At 37.9% G+C, this 26,719-nt stretch overlaps 1 long non-coding RNA gene across 1 annotated transcript in view; it reads left to right on the top strand.

The window, feature by feature from the left end:
- Positions 1–19,570: 19,570 nt before the first annotated feature.
- LOC116657455 overlaps positions 19,571–26,719 on the top strand; it is a 411,150-nt gene continuing 404,001 nt past the window's right edge. Inside the window, exon 1 of the long non-coding RNA XR_004312525.1 lies at positions 19,571–19,737. This is a non-coding gene — a long non-coding RNA (uncharacterized LOC116657455). The remainder of the gene's footprint in view (positions 19,738–26,719) is intronic.

Below are 26,719 nucleotides of genomic sequence, written 5' to 3'. Positions count from 1 at the left end.
AATTCTAAGTCTGCTTTAAAATGAAGTCTCTTTAGTGTTTTGCACTAACTCTCCACCCCCCCCCCCCAATGGAGCCTCGAGGAGGAAGGTTGGTGCATGTGAAGTGATGGCACATGGTCGTCTTCCAGCAAAACTCTGATTGGAGGCATTCCTGTGACTATTAACAGTAGTCAATGTTATTGCTTTTATTTATTTTTTTTAAATAATAACAGTTATTAGTCCTTGTTACTTGTGGAAAATGAGACCTTCAGTAAATCAATCACCTTGTCACACCTTTGGTTCCTCAGATGTGAAAGAGAAGTATAATATGAGCTCCCATGCAGGGCTGCTGTCCTGTTTGAAATGGACAATCATGAAATTACTCGGGGGATGACAGACACAAGGTCTCTGTTCAGTTCAGGAAGGTCATCCCTGCTTCCCTTTTCACTGGAAGGGTGTTGACCTGGCTGCTGGGTGTGTGTCTGGTCTGGATCCTGGTGCTGAAGAGTTCTCAAGAAGAAAGAAGAATCTTCCCTCTTCCTGGAACGTTATAGATTTTTTTTTTGACATTTCAAGTTGGCAAATATGATCCTTGTCCTGATGAGATAAAACATATTTGTTGATTATCTCCAGAAACCAGAGTAAATTCTTGGATAAAAAATAATAATAAAAAAAAAAGTAAAATGTTTGAGTGCTTTCTTTGTAAACTCAGAAGACAACATTCTAGCAGTTTCTGTACCTATTTTGGTGACCATCAATAGAAGCAACTAAAAATTAGTCAACAAAATAACAGCATTAATGGAAAGAGGAGGACGTGGAGCTAGAACGTGGGCCTGTGTTTCTAAGATGTAGTTTACAGACAAATGGAAATCTGCCTGCAAGTAATTCTCCTTAGGTTGTTAATGAGTAAGTTTACTCCCTCAAACCTCCTCAGTCTCACTCTGACCTGGCAGCCCACAGACTCTCATCATTTCCCGGATTTGATGATGGGTCCACATTACAGTGTCCTCTCCAGATTCCAGAATGATTTCATCTCTTTAAAGTAAAACTCATTTCTTTTCCTTCTGTCCCCCATTCCATTCTGCAGCGTGTGCTGAAATTCAAGGTCATCCTTCTCACTTTCCTCATCTCTCAAGGATCAAAAGTATAAAAGATAAGTGAGAAGCAAAATAAGAGGCAACTGAACTCCTTGGTCTTGTATAAGATGTCAGGGAAAAGGATCTATTGTTTAAAGGAGGCAGACTAAAGATTATCAGATAAAACAATGAATCAAATTTTATGTCAAATTATATGTATCTACTGAATATCTAGGTATAGCCAGGAACTGTTACAGACACACTTCCTTCCATTCCAACAATTCAGTTAATTCATTTAGTCAAGGAGCATTGATTGGAACTTGCTTGGTGCCCGTATTGCAACCCAGGGACGTGATTTCAGAGCTCACTCTTTCAACTGTATTGTTCACTGCCTGCCTTGATGTACGTGTGTCTCTCCAGGACATGTGCCTCCTTGCTGGGCAGGTTACAGGGTTTGCTTATTTCTTATTTCTTACTATTTACTTATTTCACTTGGTGTGTAGAAAGCCGCCTGAGACTTCTAGTTGAACTGGAGAGAGATTTCTCTTTTGTCTGTCATTCAGTTTATTTTTTAAATAATTAAAGCACTAAAGTGGATATCTGATCTCAAATTTTGAATTGATTATTTAACACATTTCAGTTAAGCAGAAAAATTCTAATTAGTTTCTTCCCTTCAGTTATGGGAACTCAGCCTCTAGAAATATATCTGATACTTTAGTTGCCTTGGATAAAGAAATATGTATGCTTCTGAGATAATTCTGAATATTTTGGATCATACATTAGACATAGTTTGCCTGTCACTAACTTATAATGCACTGGAACCCCCCAACAATACACCATTCTAGACATTACATTATTGTTACCTTAGAAAGTAACAGTGCATTAATCACATGGGGATAGAAATTTCAAAAATACTTGTGTACTAGGCTGTTGCTGCTCAGTGAGGATTAGGTGAGGCTCAGGGCGTGGATCTCAGGGAAGACAGTCCTGCTGAAAGACCAGCTGTACATGTGCTCCTTGGTAATTCAGCATCTCCTCTGTCTTGCTCTTTTTACTGCCGAGGAAAGATAAGTTTCTACTTTCTGGTACCAAGGGTGCTCAAGGATAAAACATGTCATTTTTATGGGTACTTTTTGGTGTCAAATGCAGAAATCATCTATAGGAGCTTTAACTGAACTGAAAAACAAACAAACAAAATCCGACCTAGCAGCTGCTCCCACCAATATGAAACCGGAACCAAAGTATGAGACCCTGCGGGGCTCTCCTGCATCTCCTCCTCTCACTCACTGTGCTCATTTCTGTGGGATCTGCCCCTCCAGCCCAGGGTCCCCTCCGTCTTGGCTGCGGGTGGAGACCCAGACCCAGTGAGCTGCTGTGTGTGCCCCAGGACATGTTGGCCAACCAGCTTACTCTGTTTTAGAATAAATACACATTACCATAATCACAAGAAGCTGGATAGATTTTAGGCTTTTCACTAATATGGGAATATAATTTGCATCATAGGCGGTCAGTGTGTCTTCTCTAACATGTGAAATCCCCTTACCTACATGACAAAGATTTGTCTTTTTTAGCTTTGTCCTTGTTATAATTGGAAAACCCACATATTTTCTGCCCTAGATGAAAATACTTGGTTTGTGCTGAATGCCAAGTTCAATAATTATCTTACACAGAGATAATAGTTTAATAAAAGCAGACAAGTATATTGTAGAATATGAAAATATATCTGATTACTTCCTAGGATTGGAATCTGTTTTAAGTATATTTATTCAGCAAATAGTGTTGAGCTTCTGCTGTCTATCGGAGCTATACCTTATGAAGAATGTAAAAGTGAATTAGATCTGGTCCTTATCCTCAGAGAACTTGCAGTCTTGTAGGGGAGATAAAAAACTAGGGTTCAAGAGAAAATATGGTAAGCATCACTGTTGATTGGGAGAGTCATGCAGTGATCCAGGATAACAGAGCTTCTGCCATTTCAGCTGTTTACTGTGCTGAGAGAAAAGGGTACTCAAGCATTTCTCATTACACTGGCAATTAAATATTCGGCTTAGAATTGACATATGTAACTTCCACTATAACTCAAGGTCCAAAGAGAGTCACAGGGCCTCACTTGCTTAGGGAGTACAAATTTACCATGTGCAATATTACGTGGCCCTGGAAAGAAGGGCAGTGACTATTCCAAGAGTGAATCTTCTTGTGTTAAAATATCCAGATGCCCCGATGCTGCGGGAGGAGATTCAGTGAGAAGAATATTTGACAGGGATGATAATTTGACTTAAGGTTTCTTGCAACATATATTCAGATATTTGTGCTGTTAGTGTGAATCATACATTTCATATCAAATAATAAAATAGCTTCTTTGCAGAACCAACTTAAAAGAAGAGACTTTTATGTCTTCTCTCTTGCTTGCTTTCCCTCTATAATTGCGAAAGACAGCAGTAACTTTTAATGTAAAGCAAATTATCTTCCTAAGCAAAATAAATTGCCCGAGAGTTCTTAACAAGATGTTTGTTGTTCATTTTCTGTGAGAACAGGAGAGGGTTAAGTGAGTTTACAGGGAGATTTTCAAATTTCTGTGCCTTCTGGCTTTCTATAGTATGTAGTAGTGTTAGCCCCTACCAGTCTTCTTTTTCAGTTTTTTTCTTGGCTATTCTTGTCTATTTGTCCCAACATGTGGATGTTAAAATCATTTTTGTGCATTTTTACAGTAATGTTGCACAGACAATAGAAGTGAATAATAATAACTACAACAAAACAACACAAAAGAGTTAAGTGTGAAACAAGGGTTAAATAATTATGTCCAAAATAATTCTGAAAAATCAAGTGAAAGCAGTGGAATAGATTATGTTGGTTGTTACTGTTGTTCTAGAAATTTCTATATTTATAGTGCTCATTTCGCGAAGGAGTGATCATGTTGGGAATTATAAATGAATTGAAATATGTTGGCCAAATTAATGAAAGTCAGATTCATAAGTGGCTTCTGAGACAGACTAGAATATAGTTCATCTTTGAAGGTGACCTATGGGAGGACAGATAAGCAAGACCTTCTGGGCCATTACTGTCTCCTTAAATTCTCCAAAGTCTTACCAGGACAGAGAGAATATGCTTTAAAACCATCATCTGAAAGTTGAGCTAGTAGCTCAATCTTGTTTTCTATCATTTTTCATGAACCTTCAAGGATTTTTGCTTTTGACATTGGTGCATTAGGTCCATAAATGTATAGTAATTTTGATCTGTGGAAAAAACATGGTTGGGCCTCTAGAATTATTCTGCTTTCTAGTGATCCCAAGGGCAACTTCAGATTTGCTTTGCTTTCTGTAAAATCCCTTTTGGGTGAACTTTTACTTTACAAAACCATCTATAGTATTTCACATTTTGAATCAAATTTTATTTTCTGAATATCTGTGACTTGCTTTGTTACGTATTTTTGAACCATGTAAAGATTAGAGGAACAGTGTTTCTTCTTTCTTCCTGGGTTTATTTAGTTTAGTCACCTCAATCACTGGAAGCTTGTTTACTTCTCTGATAGGTAGGACCTTTCAAACCATTTTGACTGTACAGAGCTATCCAAAGCCTGTAGACAGACTTGAGATTCCTTTGGAATATCAGAAATAAAAATTACTAGAGCTTTCTGGTCAAGGACTGAGAAGGTACAGTGTGTTAAGTGTGTAACAGGGCAACATGCAAAAGTAACTAAAGCTCCCTTCTCTTAGTAAGTGACAGCAATAAATCCTGTATTGTCTGCAGAATATTCCTACAGAATAAGCACATTTCAATACAATACAATTATAGCACATTTGCATAACACTCTTCAGTTTATGAAACATTTTCTTGCAGAGTCTCTGAGATTGACAGCAATTCCTTAGGTAGGTATGACTGTTGTTAGTATGATAACACCATTACTTGGGTGAGAAAATGGAGACTTAGAGGGTGTAAGTGACTTGTCAAGGTACATAATTGGATATAGAATTTAGGTCCTCTGAATCCAAACTCAGATCCTCTGAAAACTAAAGGACTGTATCTGTATATTTGTGACCACCTGTAAGATAAAATTTCAGGGCAGGGTCACTGATAGACTTATTTATCCCAAAATAGCCCCTCTGCTTCCCCCAGAGTAATGGTAGCTTGTATTCTACTATTAACTTTTGAATGATGCTTATAAAGCATATACTTCTGGTCATTGAGAGGCTTTGGAAAATTTAAGGAGATAATAATGTTCTAAAAGGTCTTGCTTGCCCCCTCAGTCCACAACCAATGTTCAGATAAGTCCCACAGACACTCTTAGATAGCATTTCCCCCAATTGTGCAGATTGCACTTGCTAGCTCTGTGATCATGTACAACTCACTTAACCCCTGTGGGCCCAAGTTCCATCTGTAAATGGGTATGATAACAATTCCTGTTGCACTGGGCTGCTATGAGTGTGAAATGGGTTGATCTATTCAAAACATTTAGAATAGTGCCTGGCACATAGTAGCACTTAGTAAATGTTGGACATTATTAATGCATGCAAAGTGCTTGGCACCTAGTAAGTGCTCAATAAATGAGTTAAAAAATTAAAGAAAGGTGAAGAAAGGAATGCCAACTATTCTGAATTTAGTTTTCATGGCAGGCCTTAATAAGTAGAAAGAGCAGAAGAACTAACTTCCCCACACAAACTTACAGTGACCCTAGTGTAGCTGAACACTGAACCTCTTCTGCTCCCCTACTCTCTGCTAAAGTTTATCACCATCCATCAAGAAAATACCGAAAAGCCACTGGACTGTGATTCATTGTGCTCATTAGAGCTAGTGCTGGTAATGCCCTCTGTTACTGCCTCCTTGACTGACGTTTGGACTGGGAAACCCAGCCATTTACCCGCAAATTTTTAGTACTAAGGCCTCTGCCATAGCAAATGGACTTGCACCCACTTTCTCAGCAAAAATGACAGCAGTGCTTTTAGGAAGAATGTTCAAAAGCACATTCACAAGAATGTTAAACCAGGCATGTAAGTAGTAAATGTGAATTAAGTCATCACATTCTGGCTAATCTCTAAAAAGAATGTGCCCGCCTTTCAGCAGCTAAGAAAAATAAAAGAAAGGATTAAATTATTTGCATGCAGTCAGAATAAATGCTAAGTTTGTCTTTAGGGCAAAATGTTTTTATTACTTCTTACCAGGTCTGTAAACAAGCTGTTGTGCTCCTGGCTAAGAAGATTAAGTGCCCAGCTACCTGAATCTTCAGAACATGAGGTTCTAACTAGTCTTTGAAGAGGAAAGGCTCTTAGACAGTAAGGATATAGGAAACCATGAGGGATAGCGGCTCTGAGGCTTACATTTGTATTTTGGTTTTTGCAATGAGAATTTAAATGGCTAAGGATGATTTGTTTTTCTGTAAAAGAATGGCTTGTGGAAAACCAAGGCGTCTACTCCAGAGAGGTGAAAGAAGTCAGAAGTAGGCAACTATAAACTAGAAAGTCATGCTAGGCCTACCTCCTTGAAGATACCATGTACCCCATTCCCTGATTTGATGTAATTATTTTCTTTCCCCCCCTTAAAAAAAAAACAATAAATTTGACATATAATATTGTGTAAGATTAAGGTGTACAGTGTGTACTTTGATACATCTATATATTGTAACTTAATTGCTGATATAGTGATATATATCACATTACATAATTATAATACAGTATTATTGTTTATATTCATTATACTGTGCCTTAAATCTCTGTGTCTTATTTACTACTTGTTGTAAGTTTGTATCCTTAAACATCATCAGCCTTACCCCTTGTACTTACCACTTGTCAGCCATCCCCTGGTAACCATCTTTTTACACTCTGTTTTTTATAGGTTTAACTATTTTAGATTCTAGATATAAGGGATATCATATAATACTTGTCTTTCTCTGTTTTTATCTTGATTAACATAGTTGCCCTAGGTCTGTTGCAAATGGGAAGATATCCCTCTTTCTCATGGCTGAACAATATTCCATTGTGTATTTGTACCACATCTTTTTATATCCCGTTATCCTTTGATGGGCTTTTGGGTTGTTTCCGTATCTTGGCTATTGTGAATAATGCTGTGATAAACACAGGAGTGCATATACCTCACTGAAATCCTGTTTTCATTTCTTTGGGTATGTTCCCAGAAGTGGAATTGCTGGACTGTGTGTTAGATCTATTTTTAATTTTTTGAGGAACTTCCATATTATTTTCCATAGTGGTTGGACCAATTTACATTCCTATCAACAATGTATAAGGGATTTTTCCCTTTTTACCACATCCTCACCAGCACCTGTCTTTTATCTTCTTGATAATAGCCATTTTAACAGGTACTATGTGATATCTCATTGTGGTTTTGATTCGCATTTCCCTGGTGATTAGTGATGTTTAGTATCTTTTCACGTGTCTGTTGGCCATTTTGATGCCCTCTTTTGAAAAATGTCTATTTTTAATCAAATTATTATTATTTGTTATTAAATTGACTGAGTTCTTTATGTATTTTGGATATTAACCATTTATCTGATATATAGTTTGTAAAAACTGTCTCCTATTATGTAGGTTATCTTTCCATTTTGTTAATTGTTTCTTTTGCTGTGTAAAGGATGAGTTTGATGTAATCCCATTTGTTGATTTTTGCTTTTGTTGTTTGTGCTTTTGGCATCATGTTAAAAAAAATAATAATCACCAAGACCAATATGGATGAGCTTCTTCCCTATGTTTCTTCTTGGAGTTTTATGGGATTAGGTCTTACATTTACATGTTTGATCCATTTTGAGTTCATTTTTGTGAATGGTGTGAAATAAGGGTCCAATTTCACTGTTCTGCGTACATTTCTCCAATTTCCCTGGCACCATTTGTTGAAGACACTGTCTTTTCCCCATTGGGTATTCTTGACTCCCTTGTTGAATATTAGTTGACTGTATATGCCAGGATTTAATTCTCGGCTTCCTATTCTGTTTCAACAGTTGATGTGTCTATTTTTGTGCCAGTACCATACTGTTTTTATTACTATGGCTTTATAGTATAATTTGAAATCCAGAAGCAGTGATATCTCCAGCTTTGTTTTTTTCTCTCAGGATTGTTTTGGCTATTTGGTTTTTTTTGTGGTTTCAGACAAACTTTAGGATTGTTTCTTCTATTTCTGTGAAGAATATCTTTGTATTTTGATGCAGATTATGTTGAATCTCTAAATGGCTTTGGGTGGTATGGTCATTTTAACAATATTAATTCTTCCAGTCTGTGAACACAGGATGTCTTTCCATTTGTTTGTGTCTTCTTCAGTTCCTTCCAGCAGTGTCTTGCCGTTTTCAGATATTGCCGTTGTACAGATATTTTACTTCCTTGGTTAAATCTGTTGCTAAATATGTTGTTATTCTTGATGCTATTGTGAATGGGATCATTTTCTTTATTTCTTTCTCAGATGCTTCATCATTACTGTAAAGAAATGCAATTGATTTCTGTATGTTGATTTTGTATCCTATCACTTCACTGAGATCATGGATTAATTCCAACAGTTTTTTGAACAACTCCTTGGAATTTTCTACATATAAGATTCTGTCATCACCAAATGACAGTTTTACTTTCTTCTTTTGGATTTTGATGCCTTTTATTTCTTTGTCTTGCTTTATTGCTCTAAGGACTTACAGCACTATATTGAATAGAAGTGGTGAGAATGGCATTCTTGTCTTGTTTCTGATCTTAGAGGAAATGTTTTCTATTTTTCCCCATTGAATATAATGTTAGCTGTGGGTTTGTTGACATATGGTCTTTATTATGTTGAGGTATATTCCTTCTATAATCAATGTATTAAGAGTTTTTATCTTGAAATAAAGTATTTTTGTCAAATACTTTTTCTGTGTCTATTGAGGTGATCATGTGGTTTTTATTTTTTATTTTATTGATGTGATGTATTACATGTGTTGATTTGCATATGTTGAACCATCCTTTCATCTCAAGGATAATTCCCAGTTGGTCATGGTGTAAATCCTTTTAATGTGTTCTTGACTTTGGTTTGCTAATGTTTTGTTGAGAATTTTTGCATCTATATTCATCAGGGATATTGGTCTATAGCTGTTTTTTTTCCCCTTGTGGTATCCTTATCTAATTTTGGTATCAAAGTATGCTAGCTTCATAGAATGAGTTTGGAAGTGTTTCCTCCTCAATATTTTGGGAGGGTTTGAAGAGGAAAATTTGATATGTTTTATTTCCATTTTCATTTGTTTTGAGGTAATTTTTACTTCCCTTTTGATTTCTTCTTTGACCCAATGATTGTTTGAAAGTATGTGTGTGTGTGTTTGTCTTTTGAAAGTGTGTTGTTTATTAATTCATCTTTAAATGTTTTGTAGAATTCTCCAGTGAAGCCATCATGGAGTTTCCTGTGTTGGGGTTATTTTGGTTATTGATTCAATCTCTTTATTAGTTATTGTCTGTTTAAATTTTCTAGTTCTTCCTGATTTAGTCTTGGTACATTGTGTGTTTCTAGATGTATCCATTTCTTCCAAGTTGTTTAATTTGTTGGCATATAATTGTTCATAGTAGTCTCTTATGATTCTATATATTTCTGTAGTATTAGTTGTGGTGTCTCCTCTTTTATTTTCATTTTTATTTTTCATCTTCTTTCTTTTTTCTTAGTCTAGCTAAATGTTTGTCAGTTTTGCAAATCTTTTCAAAGAATCAGCTCTTAGTTTTTTTGATCTATTCTGCTGTTTTTCTGGTCTCTGTTTCATTCATTTCCACACTGATCTTTATTATTCCCTTCCTTATGCTAACTTTGGGCTTAATTTGTTCATATTTTTCCAGTTCCTTAAGATGTAAAGTTAAGTTGTTTGACATCTTTTAAATTTCTTAATATATGTGTTTATTGATATAAAATTTCCTCTCAGAACTGTTTTTGCTACATCCCACAAAATTTGATGTTTTATTTCCATTTTCATTTGTTTTGAGATAATTTTTACTTCCTTTTTGATTTCTTCTTTGACCCAATGATTGAAAGTTTGTTTTTTTATTTTATTTTTTGAAAGTGTGTTGCTTAATATCCATATATTTATAGATCTTCTCATTTTCCTCTTGTTGATATCCAGTTTCATACCATTCTGGACAGAGAAGATAGTATGATCTTAATCTTCCTAAATTTGCTAAGATTTGTTTTGTGGCCTATCATATGATCTGTCCTGGAGAATGTTCCATGTGCATTTGAGAAGAATGTGTATTCTACTTCTACTGGATGGAATATTTTGTATATGTTTATATGTTTATTTGTTCAATTCCAAGGTTTCCTTGTTGATTTTCTGTCTAAATGATTTCTTCACTGTTGAAAGTAGAATATTGAAGCTTCCTACAATTATTGTATTGTTGTCTATTTCTCTCTTAAGGTCTATCATTATTTACTTAATGTATTTTGGTGCTTGATAAAATTCTTTATCTTGAGAAATGCAACATGGATTTAGTTTAACTTGAGTTAGTGCATAAAGGGAGATTATAAAGTACTTTACAAAGAAATTATGATGACAACTCTGAAGGGAGGGCATTTCTTCCCTAGTGAAATCGTTTGATGATTGTAGGTTTAATTCAGGTTGAAGTCAGGTTATTTTATTACTTCACTGCTCCTCAACCCCAAACTAATTTTGACTTGCTTTTCCTTTACTCCAGCTTCCTTTCAGGATGTCAAGATATGTTATAATACCAATAACACTAATAATAAAGATAATACTTTAAAAATAGCCTATACATCTGGAGTGCTTGTTTTGTGCCAACACTTTTCTTTATACATATTTCACTTATTTCTTTCAGCAATCTTAGGAGGTAGATGTTTTTATTAACTCCATTCTAATATAGGAAATTTACATAGTTTTTCCAATCTCATTCAGCTGGTAAATGATAGTGTTCAAATCCAACATAGCTCTTAACTACTACTACTACTTCTATGACTATGATGACAACCACCAGTACTACTTACTGCCATTAACTATAATAACTGCAATAACAATAACTGCTACTACTACTGAAATAGCTTCATTATTGAGACTATGACTACTACGACTCCTACCCCTACTCCTACTACTACTACTAATCCTACTACTATTGCTACTACTAAGTATGAACACTTATCCATTGTCACTTTAAGTTCAGTGATATAATAATCTTGAATTAGATCCGAGGCTTTTCTATTAATGATGCATCAGTAACGCCTCATACTTTTCTATTGAAGTCGCCCTAATGACAGATGGAAGTGAATTGAGGGGTTAGGCATGGCCCAAAACAATCCTACAGAAGACTAGAACTATCTAGAAGTTTTGTATTTTCTTTAAAAACCCCCCTCACATACTGTTTTTTCTGTCATAATTAATTTGTGTTGGTTTTAATATAATAAGAATATTTCCCCTAATAGATTGTGAGTGAAATTGACAAGATGGAAACTGTGCCAAGTAATCTGGTGACTGTATTTTCCCAGTGTCCCTAGGTGTGTGAGTTTGTGCATAGTAGGCTGACAAACATTGATGCATGATGACAAATAATTGATTGGCTGACTTACATAAAAGGCTGGAAGTTAATGCCAGCTCAACTTTGAGTTCTTAGTTCAAATGCTATCTCTTGAAGAGAAAGGCTTCCCTGCTTCCCCTTGTTCCCATAACTTTGTCAATTCCTCTTTTATATCCACTCCTTCCCAGCCACCAATTTTTCTTAAATATTACTAATCCTCAGTAGCTCATAAAACTTTTGTAATTTTACAAAAAGTAAATTACATGAAGTCAAAAATCATGTCTAGTTTTTTCCTCCACTATTAAATTCCTGGATTTAATACAATGCCTGACACATAGTGGGGCCTGAAAATGTCACATGCATGAATAAGAGAATGCATGAACATTTTGCAGAGTCATCTTTTCTTGGCCTCAGCTGGGCATGGATATGAGCAGCATCTTTGGGCTTGGCAGTCTCCCTATATCCAGAAACAGTACAATTGATAACTCATTTATTGGTCATCTTTGGGGAATGAAATGGGTCCCATGTGTGATGTAGCCGTATAAAGCGAAACATGTATTTAAGTTTTAAAACTTAAAACTACAGCCATTTGGACAGGTGCCCATCTGGATACCCTTTACTGGCTACTGATAACTTTTTGGTACAAGATAGAGCAGTCCCACTGTTCATCAGCATGCGTCTGTACTTTGCTTAGGTGGTATGGGGTGTGGTGGGATGTGGTTAGGTAGAGAAGATTGGTGCCTGTCCATCTTCTTTAAAAGCTGACCACTACATCCTTGCAACACTTGTTTTCTTAATGGGATGTTCTTCAGGAATGACAGATTTACCTTTTTTGGCTAGTTAATTTTATAGAAACTGTAGAGAAAGGGGAATCCCCCGTAGGTTTCTCTGTTTCTTTGGCCTAATACTAACATAGTCAGCCCATGCTGGGCTGTTTAAATAACGCTGAAATTCTCACTTATCTAGCAATATGGGGGGATAGCAGTGTTCCACATAAGTGGATTTTCCAGATAACTGAAACTTATCTTGCTACCTTGCAAACTTAAAAATTTACCATTTCTATAAACTCTTCTAAAATATATGATACCTATCCCTGCCTTCATTTTATATCAGAGTATACTGAATATATTTTACCTTTATTTTGATGGCTTAAGGTCAGAAGTTTGAACATAGAATCATAGGATTTTAGAGTGTGGTGGGCCTTGATGAAGACCATCTGATTCAACTCCATCCTAGTAGACAGGAAGAGAATGAGGCCCAGAGAGCTGGCATGACTTTCTGAAGACTGCACAGCTGGGCAAATAGAGACCAAGATGAAAGTTCAGCTCTCAGCTCTTATCTTCCCATTGTCCTATATGAAAGGTTTAGGTATGTAGGGTTTTTCATCTCTTCAATAAGTAACTCTAAACTACTATGTTTATTAAGTTGTTATTCCTGATTTTCCTTTCTTCCCCCTGTATCCTTTAGTTGAAAAAGTCAGTTTTCATTTCTTGCTTTCATTGTGTATTTGCCTCTATTTGTCATTGTATTTGGGGTACTTCAGTACTTCTTTAATAAAGCAGGTGGTGGTAATGACGGGAGTGAGGACTTAAAATTTTTTTAACTAATAAACTTTGTTAGAGCAGTTTTAGGTTCACAGGAACTTGAGTAGAGAGTACAGAGGGTGCCCAGTTACCCCTGGAGTGGTGACTTTTTAAAAAGACTTTCTTCTAGTTCCCACAATTTAGCACAATGTCTTGTGTGTAGTAAGCACTTAATAAAATACTTGTTGAATGGTGGATTCTATCAGCTGTGGGCTGGGGAATCAAATAGTGAAAGTTCTTTGAAGTGTATTTTAAATAAGAGTACATTGTACTGTAATGAGGTTCTGAGAGAGAACCTGGGGGGCAGATTGTAAATAAAGTATATTAGCTTTGTGACACCACTTTGGCTACTCCAAGTCCTTGTTTGCTTACTTCTGAGTTTTCAGGCCATTCTGGATGATTAAAGCCATTGGATAAAATAAGCATAACTATGGTAGGAGTAATAATAAAAATAACAACAACAATAATAATATTCTATATGAAAAATGCTTTAAGCTAGATTTGGGAGTTAGATTTTAGAACTAATTGTGACACCACAACATGGATAGGTCATATTTACAGTTGTAACCTGGTATCTGGCCCAGCACCTGGTTTTAACCTGGTGTCTATCACAGCTACTAGTTGTAACCTAGAGACTAACACAGTGACCTGTGTAGCACAGTACATAGGAGGGGCTCTAACCCTTAGAGGAGGCACTGTCTGACTTGAATTCTGAAGAATAAATTGGAGTGAACCAGGTAAAGGGAGTGGTTGCCTTTGAAAAGTACTTTACTCAGAGGGAAAACCAGTTACAAACTCCCCGGTGGGAGAAAACCCCTTGAGAATAAGGGGATTATAGTCTGTGCCACTAGAAAATAAGCAGAGATACTCATGGAGGGTCTGAGGAATTTCCTAAGGAGCAGAAATTTTATTTGGAAGTACAATAAGGAGTCACTGGAGCGTGTTAAGTTGGGAAATTATGTGGTCAGAGTTGTTTTAGAAAGATCACTTGGGCTTCATGATGGAAAATTTATTTATTCTACAAATATACATTAAGGATCTGCCTTGTGCTAGACACTCTTCCAGGAGCTGGAGCTAAAGCTCTGATTAGTCAACTCCCTAATCTCAGGGAGCTCACATTCCAGTGCCTTTTTATGTTTATGGTGGTAGAAACAGAGGTGGGGACAAGTGGACAGATATACTTACAACTTCAGATAGTGGCAGGGGATCTGGAAAAAAAAAGAACAGAGCATGAGAAGGTGGCTGGGGTAAAGAGAGTATTTGGGTTAGATGATCAGGAAATATCTCTTTGAGATGGGAGATACAATGGAAGACAGAGAGTGGGGAGACCAGGTAGGAGACTACAGATTTCCAAATGAGAGTGGTAAAAGGCTAAAGGTAGAGGGTAGTGGTAGCAGTAATGGAGAAAAGGACCCAATATTGCCCAACACATCAATGTTTAAGAAGGTAGAACCTGTAAGACTTGAGGAATGATTAGATGTGAGAAGTGAAGGTTACAGAGTAGTGATGGTGACAGTATCAGCAGCAGCCACCTCTGGACCAAGCCTTGCGTCCTGGTCCATGTCACATTGTGCACAATGATCTGGTGCCCCATGCTGCCCTGTTAGTCTTGGACATTTTGGAAAGATTGGCGGTACTTATGGATGGTTCTCTTCTCCTTCCAGGAACTTGGAAGACTAAATTTTGTAGCCCTCTTGCAGTTGCATGGAGCAGAGGGAGCTGGGAAAGAGTCATAGGAAGTGATCTCAGAGATTTTGTGAGGACCAGCTCATGTGGGACTGATGGGTCTTGAAAAAACTCTGGCTTTTATTCTGAAAGAGATATGGATATCCTGGAATATTTTGAGTAGAGAAATGATCTGAAATGACTAACATTAAAAAAAATTACTCTCTTGGCTCTGTGAGGAAAGAAATATAGGAGTTAAGGGTAAAAGCAGGCAGTCTGATTAAAAGGTGATTGCAAAAATCTAGATGATGACTTAGACTAGGGTAATAGTATAGGTTATAGGAAGTGCCTGTATTTGGCTGTATTTTTAAAGTGGCACCAACAAGATTTGCTCTTAGGTTGGATGTAGGAGGGAAGAACAAGAGGGTCAAAGATGATTTCAAACTTTTTGGCAAGAGCAACTGGACAGATGAAATTGATTTTTTTTTTTTTTTTTGGAGAGGGGCTAACTGTAGGAGAAACAGGTAAGAGGGAAAAATTAGTGTAATTGCTGTATATGTTAGATTTGAGATGCTGTTGTCCATCTAAGTGGCAGTGTCTTCTTGGCAGTTGGAGACACAAAGCTAGAACTTGGGGAGAGGTCATGGCTGGAAGTAGCAACTATGAAGTTGTCAGTTAATAGTTGGATACTCAGCCTGGTTGCCAAGTGAAAAAAGTATTTCAATGAATAAGTAATAATAAGCCCTGTAATATGCTGCCACTATAAGAGGTTAGATGAGAGTTGAGATATGACTATTGTTATGGTGGAGATTAAAAGCAGGTACACTGAAATGGTGGAGACAAAGTCTGAATCAAGAGAGAATTGGCAGAGAGGAATTTGCCACTGCAGGTATAAACAACTTAAAAAAAATGAGATTTGCTATAAGGGAGAGCAAAGAAGTGGTGGTTGGAGGATAATCTGAAATCTGGGGAGGAATATTCTAAAAGATAAGTGATATTATCATATGTTTGTATACTGATGAGAATAACCCAGAGGGAAAACTTGAAGATGTTGGAGAGAGGGTGTGCAAAATCTTCTCAAGAGCAAGAGCAGAAGAGATCCAAAGTACAAGTCAAGGAGTTGGCCTCTGATAGGAGTGTAAACAGTTCATCCATTTGAACAGGAGGGAAGGAAGAGTATATGGGTACAGATGCAGGCAGGCTTGTGGCTGTAGGAAGATGTGACTCTCTTCTGACTGCCTCTGTTTTCTCAGCGAATAAGAAATCAGGTCGTAATTGAGAGAAAAGATAGCAGGAGAGATGTTGGGAGTTTGAGAGAGAAAAGAAGATACGAATGTTCTTCTGGAGAGTGGGAGACTGACAACAGATTAGAGAAATAGAATATGCATGTCAGGAGGCAGTAGAGTTTGTAGTCATACGTTTGAAGCAGGGCGAATCAGCATAATTATGTATTCACCTACTCAGTGGCTTTGGTGCCTGTGATTCAAGTGCAGCTTTGGAGTGGTGTTTGCAATTATCAGTGTTGGGGGTAGGGGAGGGTAGGGCATGTGCAGTACAGTGATAATAACGATGGGTTGTGGAATCTAGGCTAGGGTGGGGAGGGAAGGTGAAAACATGGATGAGTTCAATAGATTGCTGGAGTTAGGGTACCAGAGGGAGTGAGCCAGGAGGTTAGCAGATGGAGCTCAGAGAGTGGGATGCTTGGAACTGAGCCAGCGGAAGCAGTGCAGTCATTTGTAATGATTGTGTGTAGAAAAGAGGGAAGCTGAAATGGGGTGGTTGGAAGATCAGATCATTGTAGTTAAGAAAGCAATGAAACTAAAAAGCCAAGATACTGGAAGGAAATCCAAGTAGACACTGAAATCACCAAGAGTAGTTGTGGAGAGTTACAATGAGTCAGGTGCTGCCTCTTTAAGGGATGAAGAGAATTAACCTGCGGGTCTGCACATAAGTACAACAGGGAGGATGAACAAGATGATAGAAGATTGGTAGCCTGACTTTGAAGAAGTTGGGATCCAAGGGGTTGAGGGAGAAACATTTGAACTTTACCTAGCACCTTGTATATGTCTTCATGATGCTATCTTATTCTGCATTTTGATTTAGTCTGTGCCCTTATTCTGTCTCTTTTAGAAGCCTATCCCCTAACTAACTTGTGAGTTCATTAGGTACAGGGACTGTATTCTCATTTTTAACCACCACAGTGCCTAACACAGTACCCAATCTATAGCAGGCAATTACCATTTGTTGAATTAGATTGTACCAAATGTGCAAATTTAAAGATCAAGTGGCTAACAACCTCAGAGGATATAATATTGAAATGAAATTTACACCTAGATTTATTGTGTATAATAAAAACATAGCACTGTCAGCTAATCATGTAGTTCCAATTGTTTCTAGAGTTCCAAAGACATTAAAAAATATAATTTGATCATAAATATTGCAAAGAAAAGCCTGAGGCCATTCTATTTGCATGGAAAGGTGCCATTTCCTTGTTTCTATGCTTCAGGAATAAAAATATCTGGGAAAGAGAAGACGTTTACTAGCTTTGATCATTTTCTGAACCCCCCAAATATTTGTTCATCCAAAATCACTCTTTGAAAGCTAAAGAATACTTAATTTTTATTTTGCAGAAGGAACGATACCCCTGATTTAACCATGCCTGTGGCAAACTGGGCAATGCAAAAACACTATTCTTGAAAATCTTCTCACTGTGTAATGGCATTGTATATGATGAATAATAAACATCGTAAGAAAAGAGAAATTTTGATTGAAACTGTAAACTCAACTTAGATTTGCTTCCATAACTTATTTCTGCAGCATCTAAATGTAAATTGTAAGGGTGAAAAACTGTTTTATGTCATGTCCAAAATTGCCTTTTGAAAACCATGATGCAGTGTCAGCACTTTGGTTCTACCATTGACATAGGTAATGGAGAGAGGCTATGTACCTACCACACACTGTCACTTTCCGTGGGTAATTCACATTCTCCTTGTGTCTTTCAATTACTTCTGACAAAAATGTGTAACTAATCAACTGAGATCAAAGATACTTGATTTGTACTCTATCTTTCTTACCTCTCTCACCTCTTGCTGTCTTCTTTCCCTCTCCCTCCTCCTTTCCTATGTGCTCATACACCAGAATCACTTAAAGATAATAGCTCCTTCAAAAATGCAGCTCCAAGGATTTAATTAAACCGTAAGTCCAGACTGGCCTGGGGAGGTTGAAGTAGTGTAAGATGAATCTTTGTTCAGAGTGAACATGGGAGTCTAGCGGCTTCAAAGTATCAGAGATCAAGTACATTAGAAGAGAGATTTGGCTTGTCTCTGTATGGATTCAGCGAGTTAAACAGTGGGCTGGAGAGTTAGCAGTCCTCCCTTTCGTGTGACCTTGGTTATGGCAGTATTCTTTTTCCAGCTTCCTTACCTGTAAAGTGCACTTTGAATACCAACCTTAAACTCTCTTGTTGCTTAGGAAACACCTTTTTAAACCTTGGCCCAATACTTTTTTATTTGGTTTACAAAGTCTAATTAATTATATGGGAGATATTTCTGTTGTTGCAGATATTGAGGTAAAGATGAAAGGGATTATTTTGTTAATGGGTATCTCATGTTCCAGCATATCTTCCAGGGTCCTAGAGTAAGGGAAACTGCATCAAGACAGAAATTACTGTACCTCTTCTATAAACTGTATACAGGACAAAATGCTCATAGGAAAACACTATTCTTAAAAAAATCTCCTGGATGGCAAAATGATTATAATAGCTGACATAATGCTTACTATGTGTAGAGACTACTAAAACAATTCATATGTAGTAACTTATTTATGCTTTATAACAATTCTCTATGATAGATGCTGTAAATTATTGCCATTTATAGACAGAGACAGAAAAGTTAAGTAATATGATCAAAGATCCCAACAACATGTGTGTTAGTCAGTGTTCTCCAGAGAAACAGAATCAATAGGACATATGTATAAAGAGATTTAATATAAGGAATTTCCTCATGTGATTATGGAGGCTGACAAGTCTCAAACTCTTTAGCCAGCAAGCTGGAGACCTTGGGGAACTGGTGGTGTAAATTCTAGTCTGAAGGCTGGCAGGCTCAAGACCCAGGAAGAGCTTATATTTCAGTTCAAGTCCAAAGGCTGGGAAAAACAAATATTCCAGTTTGAATAATATCAGGCAGGAGAAATTCTTACTCCTGGGAGGGCCGGACTTTTTGTTCTATTCAGGCCTTCAGCTGATTGAATGAGGCCCACTACAGTAGGGAGAGCAATATCCTTTACTCGGTCTACTGATTCTAATGGCAATTTCACGCAAAAACACCTTCATAGACACATCCAGTATAATGTTTGACCAAATGTCTGGGTGCCCCATGGGCCAGTCAGGTTGACACATAAAATTAACCATCACAGCATGTAAGTGACTGAGCCAGGATTTGGGTCAAGACAGATTGGCTCCAGAGCACATACTTTTGGCCTCTACTTTTAACCCCTCTGTGGCCTTAGAGATCTTTTCTGTCACTTACTCAACATGAAAGTCGAGCAGTGCCCCTGGTCAAACTTTAACAAAGATTTTTATAATTTTCAAAATTACAAATACCTACCCTGTTTCGATAAACAACATGTCACGCTAGAGGGATCTTACAAAGAGAGAGTTTGCTGCTAGAATATTTGACCTTATTCCCAGGACATCTTGTTTTGTCCTTTAATATTTCAAATTGGTCCAAATTAGATCCTTGGTTGCCTCATACCAGACCTCAAACACTCCAAATTGGATATTTCATAAACCACAGAAGGAAGAACAGACGTTCTTTACTTTTCCTTCCTAGATCCTGATAATACAGAAAACTGTAACCGGGCCACAGGTCTGAGGTCTGGGACTTCCTGCCTGATTTCGCTCTTCTGGAAATACAACGCTGCATGAAAGAGGCAAAGACCATATTTACCTGCTTTACAGTGAGGGATGCAGTCAATACATAAGTAAGTAAATATAAAAATATATAACTGAATGTGGATTAGAGATAAAAGTCCTATGACAACAACTGAGCTGGGAAAAGGAAGAAAGACAATTGAAAGTTGTGAGTGAAGTAAGTGGCTGTTAACAGGGGAGTCAGAGAAGGCTTCTCTTGAGCAGGTGACGTTTGAGCAGAGATCTGAATGAAATAAGGGAGTGAGCCATGAGACGATCTATGGAAAGAACTTTCTATATGGGAGCTTTATGAGTCAAGGCCCAAGTAGGGAGTATGCTCTGTGGGTTTAAGGAACAGTGTGAAGAAGGTGGGGAAAGGAAGGTAATGGAATCAGAGGGGCAGCCGGGGCCAGGTGATGTAGGGTCTTTTGATTAATGGAAAAGACTTTGGATTGTGTGATGGCAAGACATTGAAGGGTTTTGAGTAGGACAATAACATGATCTGACTTACACTTTTAGAGGATCCATATGGTTGCTATAAGAGAATAATTAACTTGGGAACAAATATAGGAGCAGGGAGACGAAGTATGAAGCTACTGCAGCCATTCAGGTAAGAAACAATGACTTGGGCAGGATGGGTAGCAGAGGAGGTGGTGACAGTTATGTGGATTTGGATTACACTTTGAAGGTAGCGTGAGGGGCCTTGTTGATGGATTCACTGTGTGGTGAATACTAGACCAGTGTACAAAGACCTTATAACTTAGTGGATTTATGTGCAAATGAGTGGGTTGGACTAAATGGTATCTAAGGTCTATTTCTTCAACATAGTGATTTTAATCACATTTACTATACTCCCTGAGATATAACGACACTCAGCTATTTTCAGTTGCAGTTAACTTTATTCTTTCTGTTTCTAAGTCTCAGCACATCTTCTTTGATCCAGGGAGATTTTTAACAGCAACGTTATTAGTCCACCAAAACAGCAGCTGGAGAAAGAAAATGAATGAATTCTCAATGCATTCATGGAAATGACAGGAAAACGTACAAAAATATTACAAAAAAGTTTTGAGGATGTGTATCTTTTAAATAAATATGAGAGAAAGAAACCCATGAAGAGAAGAAAAACACATAACATAAAATAATATGAAAATGGCCCTCAGGGAAAGACCAAAGAAAGGATTATTTCATTTAGCAGCATCAGCATAAAATCGCCTGGCTTTATATCAGAAAAAAAAAATCCTCATAATCCACTTTTAAAAGCGCTTGCTCCATATATTATGCATGACATTTCCAGGCTGCCAAATTTCTGATTGAGCTGGTGATTAGAAGACAATACAGCACCTCCTTTTCTCTTTCTTCCTTTCTTGGAAGCAGCATTGCCTCAGCTCTCCTTCTGAATATCTCATGGAAGTCAGAAACAGAGAAAGCAGTGAGAGAGACATGCATCAAAGAGCTGATTTGGTTAAAGAGAAATACCTAGCGGGAATGTGTAACAGCTAAGACAGGAAGAGTTGGCAGAGGGGAGAAAGGGAACGAGGAGGGTCAGGAAAGAGTGGTTTTACCTGCAGTGTTGAAGGTCACAAAAGTGTCTGATATTGACAGTATCTGGGTTAATTGCCCCGACTGCAAATGAAATAAAGCGCTGTTCGATTTGCAGGCAGCTCTGAGGAGAGATGGCTCATTTTCAACCTGCATGTTTATATCACGTTACTTAATTGGCCTATTGAGTCATGAGGGCTGCTGTGAGGCTGCAGTGGGAAGGGGGAGGATGCGTTGGGGTGTGTGTGTGTGTGTGTGTGTGTGATGGAGTTAAAAGTGGTAATTTATTATGATTGCTTTCCATGCTCACCATAATAGACCACTTCTGAGCAATCAGGTTGTGCTCCTGCAGGACTTGGGGTGGCACAGGTAGGCATTATTTAATTCATCTGTGAGAAAGTGAGCAACAGAGGGAGATAAAGTGGATATTAATCAGAACTGTATGAGATGTGAGATGCCTGCATCTAAATCAATCCAAGGAATCGTCTGGGAAATCAACTCCCTGTTTTCAGCTGGCTTACGCATTTTATTCTGGTGGAGGGATATTAGAAGCTTTTTTTCAATCACTTCTTCCCAGTTTGGTTCATCCTAATAACCTCCAGAAAATTCATAAGTCAGGGTGAATTTGCTCTGACTGGAATTTCATTCCACAGTCTCTGAATACTGATAACTGGTACGCATCACTGGGACGTTATCTGATAGCCCAAGTCTCTTCTGAGTTTTTTCTAGGCACTAGCAAGGATTTCTCAATACCTCCTGAGCACAGGGTCTGGCTGTGCCAGTCTGAGAGCTGTGGTCTAGTCAATGCCAGTGACAGAGCACACCTGAAATGGGGGATAAAAATGAAGAACCAGGAATGAAGTGCCAAAGGATCTTGCTCTGCGCTTAATGTGCAGTATGGAAGCAGATTAATTAAGAAACATTTGCCTTGATTTTTGATCATGGAATACAAGAGATATCCTCACTGGCCTTGAAAGAATGTTTTGAAGAGGAAACCTGTTAGTTTGGAACTTACCAAGACTGAAGAATAGGAAGAGAAATGCTGTCTGTTGATTCTCAGCTTTTGACCACATCCATGGCACCCACACCTGAGCTTGCCTAGTACCATCCACATGTGGACCTCAGGAGGTTTGAGAAGCCTTGCATTGAAAGTTAACTGCCGCCACTTAAGGTTATCCCCACTTAGGTTATCCCCTCAATTGTAAGGGGCACCCAGATAATCCAGAATTTTCTCATACTGTTTTTGAAAGATCACTGAAAAGAAAACATGCAGTACATAATCATAACAGCTAAAGATTTTCCAAAAACATATCCATGGATTTCTAGGAGTCCATGAGAAGAGGCACCTGGCTGTAGGATTTTTCTAAAATAAATCCTAGGCCGTGTAAACTACTCCTTGGGAGTCATTAGGTAGGATCTCTGGTGGACAAGTGTATTCTTTTAGGTCTTCTGGGCCTGGTGCTATGAGTTGATGCCCCAGAGCACTTAATGCATGCCTTCCCAATGTCCCCATCATTTTCCACCTCTTATGTTCCAAGGGACCCAGAAAAACTAGTAGGCCATCTTTTATGGCCTAATATAATAAAAATTAGTTTCATGACAGGACTGATAATTTCAAAGATAAATTTACAGGATCCAAAGCTTTTGAAACATAGTTTCAAATTAATAAAAATAAAAAGATTTCTGTGAGACAAAGCACTTTGTTTACCTTAATACGAAAAGATTCTAATCAAGGGAATGGTAATAAAGCCGAAATTATAATGTTTGGTTACTAAGTCCTGTATCCATTCCAGTATTGTGAAGTACCTCTTCCCAACTGGTTGGTCTTTTCAACTTGTCTATCTCTTTTGGCATATGTGTTGCTTATAGACATCAATAAAGATGGTTAAGATGTATCAACCAGAATGTATTTTTTAAATATATTTATTCTGAAAATACACATTGTTTTTCCAAGGCAGCATTTCAGGCCACACATAAATCAAAGTTGCTTTGTATGTTATTGACTCAGTGGGCTGCTGGGGATTTTAATGGACCTCTAAGCTCTGTTTGGTTCATCTTTCCATGTTTAAAAAAGAAGGAGAGAGAGAGAAAGAAAGAAAGATCTTTGATCTCCATCTTACCTGGGGAGAGGAGAGTGGAAGGGAGCCAGAGATAAGAGAACTAAATTTACCTTTTGAGAAATGCAAGCAACAGAAAATATTAGACAAAGCTCTAGATATTGAAGGAAAGTGGCTTTTGTTGTGGAGAAGTTAAAGAAAGAGAAAGAAATAGTTTTTCTTGCTTGCCCAGTTCTGCTTCCCTTGGCCTTCTTTCTCTGGTGATTCTGATGCTTTGTCCCATATGGAGATGATAGTGCCATTCTGGGTGCACACTGAGGCAGAATTAGTCCCATTCCCTGTTCAATGGCCCTGGTCTCAGCGAGGCAAACCAGATTCAGACCCAAGGGAAGGAGGTGGAACATACTAAAGGGTAAAGGTGGGAGGCAGCAGAAAGGAGCAATCTGCCAATGTCCAGTAGTGTCAACCTGAAAACCTGTTTGACAAAAATAAAGCATGAAAGCTGGAGCTGATTTTCTTCTTTTAGGCGTTATCACTTCCCACAAAATCCTAAGGTGTCAGTGTCTCTTCGAGTGCATTTCCATTCCCTCTCAGATAGCAAGTCCATTTTCAAGTCAGGCCTTTGTATTAATCTTTGTATGTTCTTAGTTAATGAATAATATTAGAAACAGTATCAGCGCTTTTAGACACGTTATGAAAGCAGGACATTGAGCTCCTGTTTTCATAGTATCCACAAATAACTGAGCTCAGAGTGGAACTCTTTTTCATTCTACCCAGAGCTTTGATTTGGGGATGTAAAGTGCCTTCCATGCATCAGTACTGCATGTTAAACTGTTCAGAGAAATTCTGTTGGTTCTTTTGAATCTAAATATTTTGCAAAGAAATCTGAGCCCTTTCTTTTCTTCTTATTCTGGGTTATGAAGATAGAACACAGTCCTCCTGGTCCATCATATATGATCAGCTCTGATTTTATCCACCTGTGAAATACTTATTTTGTAGATTAACTGGGGAAGTGGAAATAGCAAGATGACCCTCCATTTGGCATAGGGGTGTTGCCAGTCTGCATTCTCCATGCCATTTATGATATATATTCAGGAAAAATGCAAACTAATTTTAATATTAATTGAAGAAAAATTTTAAATAGGAAGATAAATTCTATGCAGAGACTCAAAATCATTCTAAAGGTATGTATATAAATTGTAGATTTTCCCAGGTTGGTATTACCTGAACCATGGTTGCTCTTCAGTGGAGCTGAAAAAGCATATGAGGACACAGAAATATGTATATTTTAAAATTGGTGTTTTCATATTTTTTTCCTTGATGACTTAAAGTCAGTATAGATAAGCCAGAAGCACACATTTTAACAATAATTGATAAAGTCTGTTGCATTGTTGCACCTACAGATACTTTGCCTACAGGATTATTGACCCCATTTATTCCTGATGTGTTACTCCAATTCAGTTCAGTTAGGAATATTTAGGAAAATGATTCAAAGTGAAGAGCTATTAAAAAAATCTCTTCACATGTTGAATTAGTGAGACAGTGAGACATGACATGATTTTATTAGATGAAAGATTATCTGGATAAGATTCCCCATGATTTCATAGGGTCAGAATTCTAGTTGGTGTTTAATTTTGTGACTTTGCGAAAGGTTACTTGGCCTTATAGATTGAACCTCTCATTGATAATCTGACCCCTCTCTGCACTTACCTTTCATTATACCCCTTCTTGCGCTTGGTGTCTTAACCTCAAGGAACACTCAGCATTTGCTAAGCTTACCATTCACGTTCCTTTCTTGGAGTGTTGTGTTTTTTTTAATTGTCATGTTTTTCTTTCAACATTAGGACCCTCTTTTGCTTCATTTTCTAGACTGAAATCCTACTTTAAGACCCAACTCAAGTGTATCATAAAAAATATGATCCACTTCTCTATTTGGAATAAATTGTTTCCTTTCCTTCACTCTTTTAGCACACTGGTTCTTGATCCTGGCTACACATTATAATCACTGGAGAGTTAAAAAAATGCTGATGCTGGAGCCAAACCTCCATACCTACCTTTTAAAAGTGCACCAGATTCTCACATTAAATCTGAACAATGACCAGCAATAACTTTTTACTCTTTACCCAATTCTTTCTAGGCACATGTGGGTAATATCTCCTTTCAAGGCAACTTGAAGGTACCTGCTGATATATCAAAGTGAGTTTGGATGTGAGTGAATGGGAGCAGCTCAGTCCCTTGGGTATAGTGGTCTTCGATACAGCTGCCCCTGCTTGCCACTGCTGTACCAGCCAGGTGAGCATGCTTATGTCACGATCAGTGAGGTACATGAAAATATGGATAGATGTATATGACATGTGTGTAGAAAATTAAGTTTGAGGGGTCCACTTTTTAAACATTACAATAAACACTTCATGTTTTCTTCTTCATGTATAGGCAGTGAATCACACAATTCTACCGCATTACCATAGTTGAATCACTCTTGCTTCTGCCATTTTCCCTTCCCTCTTCTGCTTCATTATGACCCTCTGTACTGGGACATCTGCCATCCTTAAAAAAAAAAAAGTTATCCCTTGACCCTTCATTTTCTCTATTAACCTTTTGTGGCAGCTTTGATAATGTGCCGGCCTATGTCCTACTAAAGGGGGTCTGTCCTTCACTGAGGTCGTCAACTGCTGAGCTTTGGAATCTATCCTGTCTTTGTACTAGTCAGTGCTTCCTGTAGACTGCTCCCTTTCAATGACTGAATTTGGCAGGGATACTAATACAGATCCCATCTTGGTAGGCACAGGACTCCTTTATTGGCCAGCTCTGGCTCAAGAACTGATACTTTGTCGAACATTTGGTGGACTGCATGGCATTCTAGGAGGCTTTCACTCAACCCTCTCCTGTCTCCTTCACTCAGTGTCAGACTTACATTGTTGTCTGACAGCTCTCCTCACCCTCTCCAGCTCCCTCTATCTCCTTTCACATAGGCATTCCCCCTGTAAAATCTTTACATGTTTAATCCAGGCTTGGACTGTCCTTCATGAAGGACCTAGACAACCTCTGGCCCCAATTTCTCTAAGTTCTAAAGTGGAGGGGCTAGCTGGTATAGGTGGGTATCAACCTCCAGAAAGAAAGAAGTAGGCAGTGATGGGAATCTGAGAAGGTGGATGAGATTTGTGATCCCCACACACCGTCAGTAACAGAACTCTGATTTCTTTCTCTTTCCCAATTAGTCTCTGTAGCTTTGCCCCATCAGACTATTCCTAAATAGCAGCCAGAATGACCTTTAAAAAACCAGATCATATATTCACCTGCTCAGACCTTCCAATAGCTTCTCATCACATGTAGAACAAAATCCAAAGTCCTCCTAGTGGCACAAGCCGATGTGGAAAGGTATCTCTGGCTTCATGTTCTGTAACTCTCCTTATCCTTCTGCTCCAGCTGCCTTCATAGCTTTGCTGTCCCTCAAACA

The sequence above is a fragment of the Camelus ferus genome, chromosome 2, assembly GCF_009834535.1.
Source record: "Camelus ferus isolate YT-003-E chromosome 2, BCGSAC_Cfer_1.0, whole genome shotgun sequence".
In the NCBI taxonomy this organism is placed as follows: domain Eukaryota; kingdom Metazoa; phylum Chordata; class Mammalia; order Artiodactyla; family Camelidae; genus Camelus; species Camelus ferus.
The sequence above is the reverse complement of the archived record's forward strand: the minus strand, read 5'-3'. Positions and strand labels throughout refer to the sequence as shown.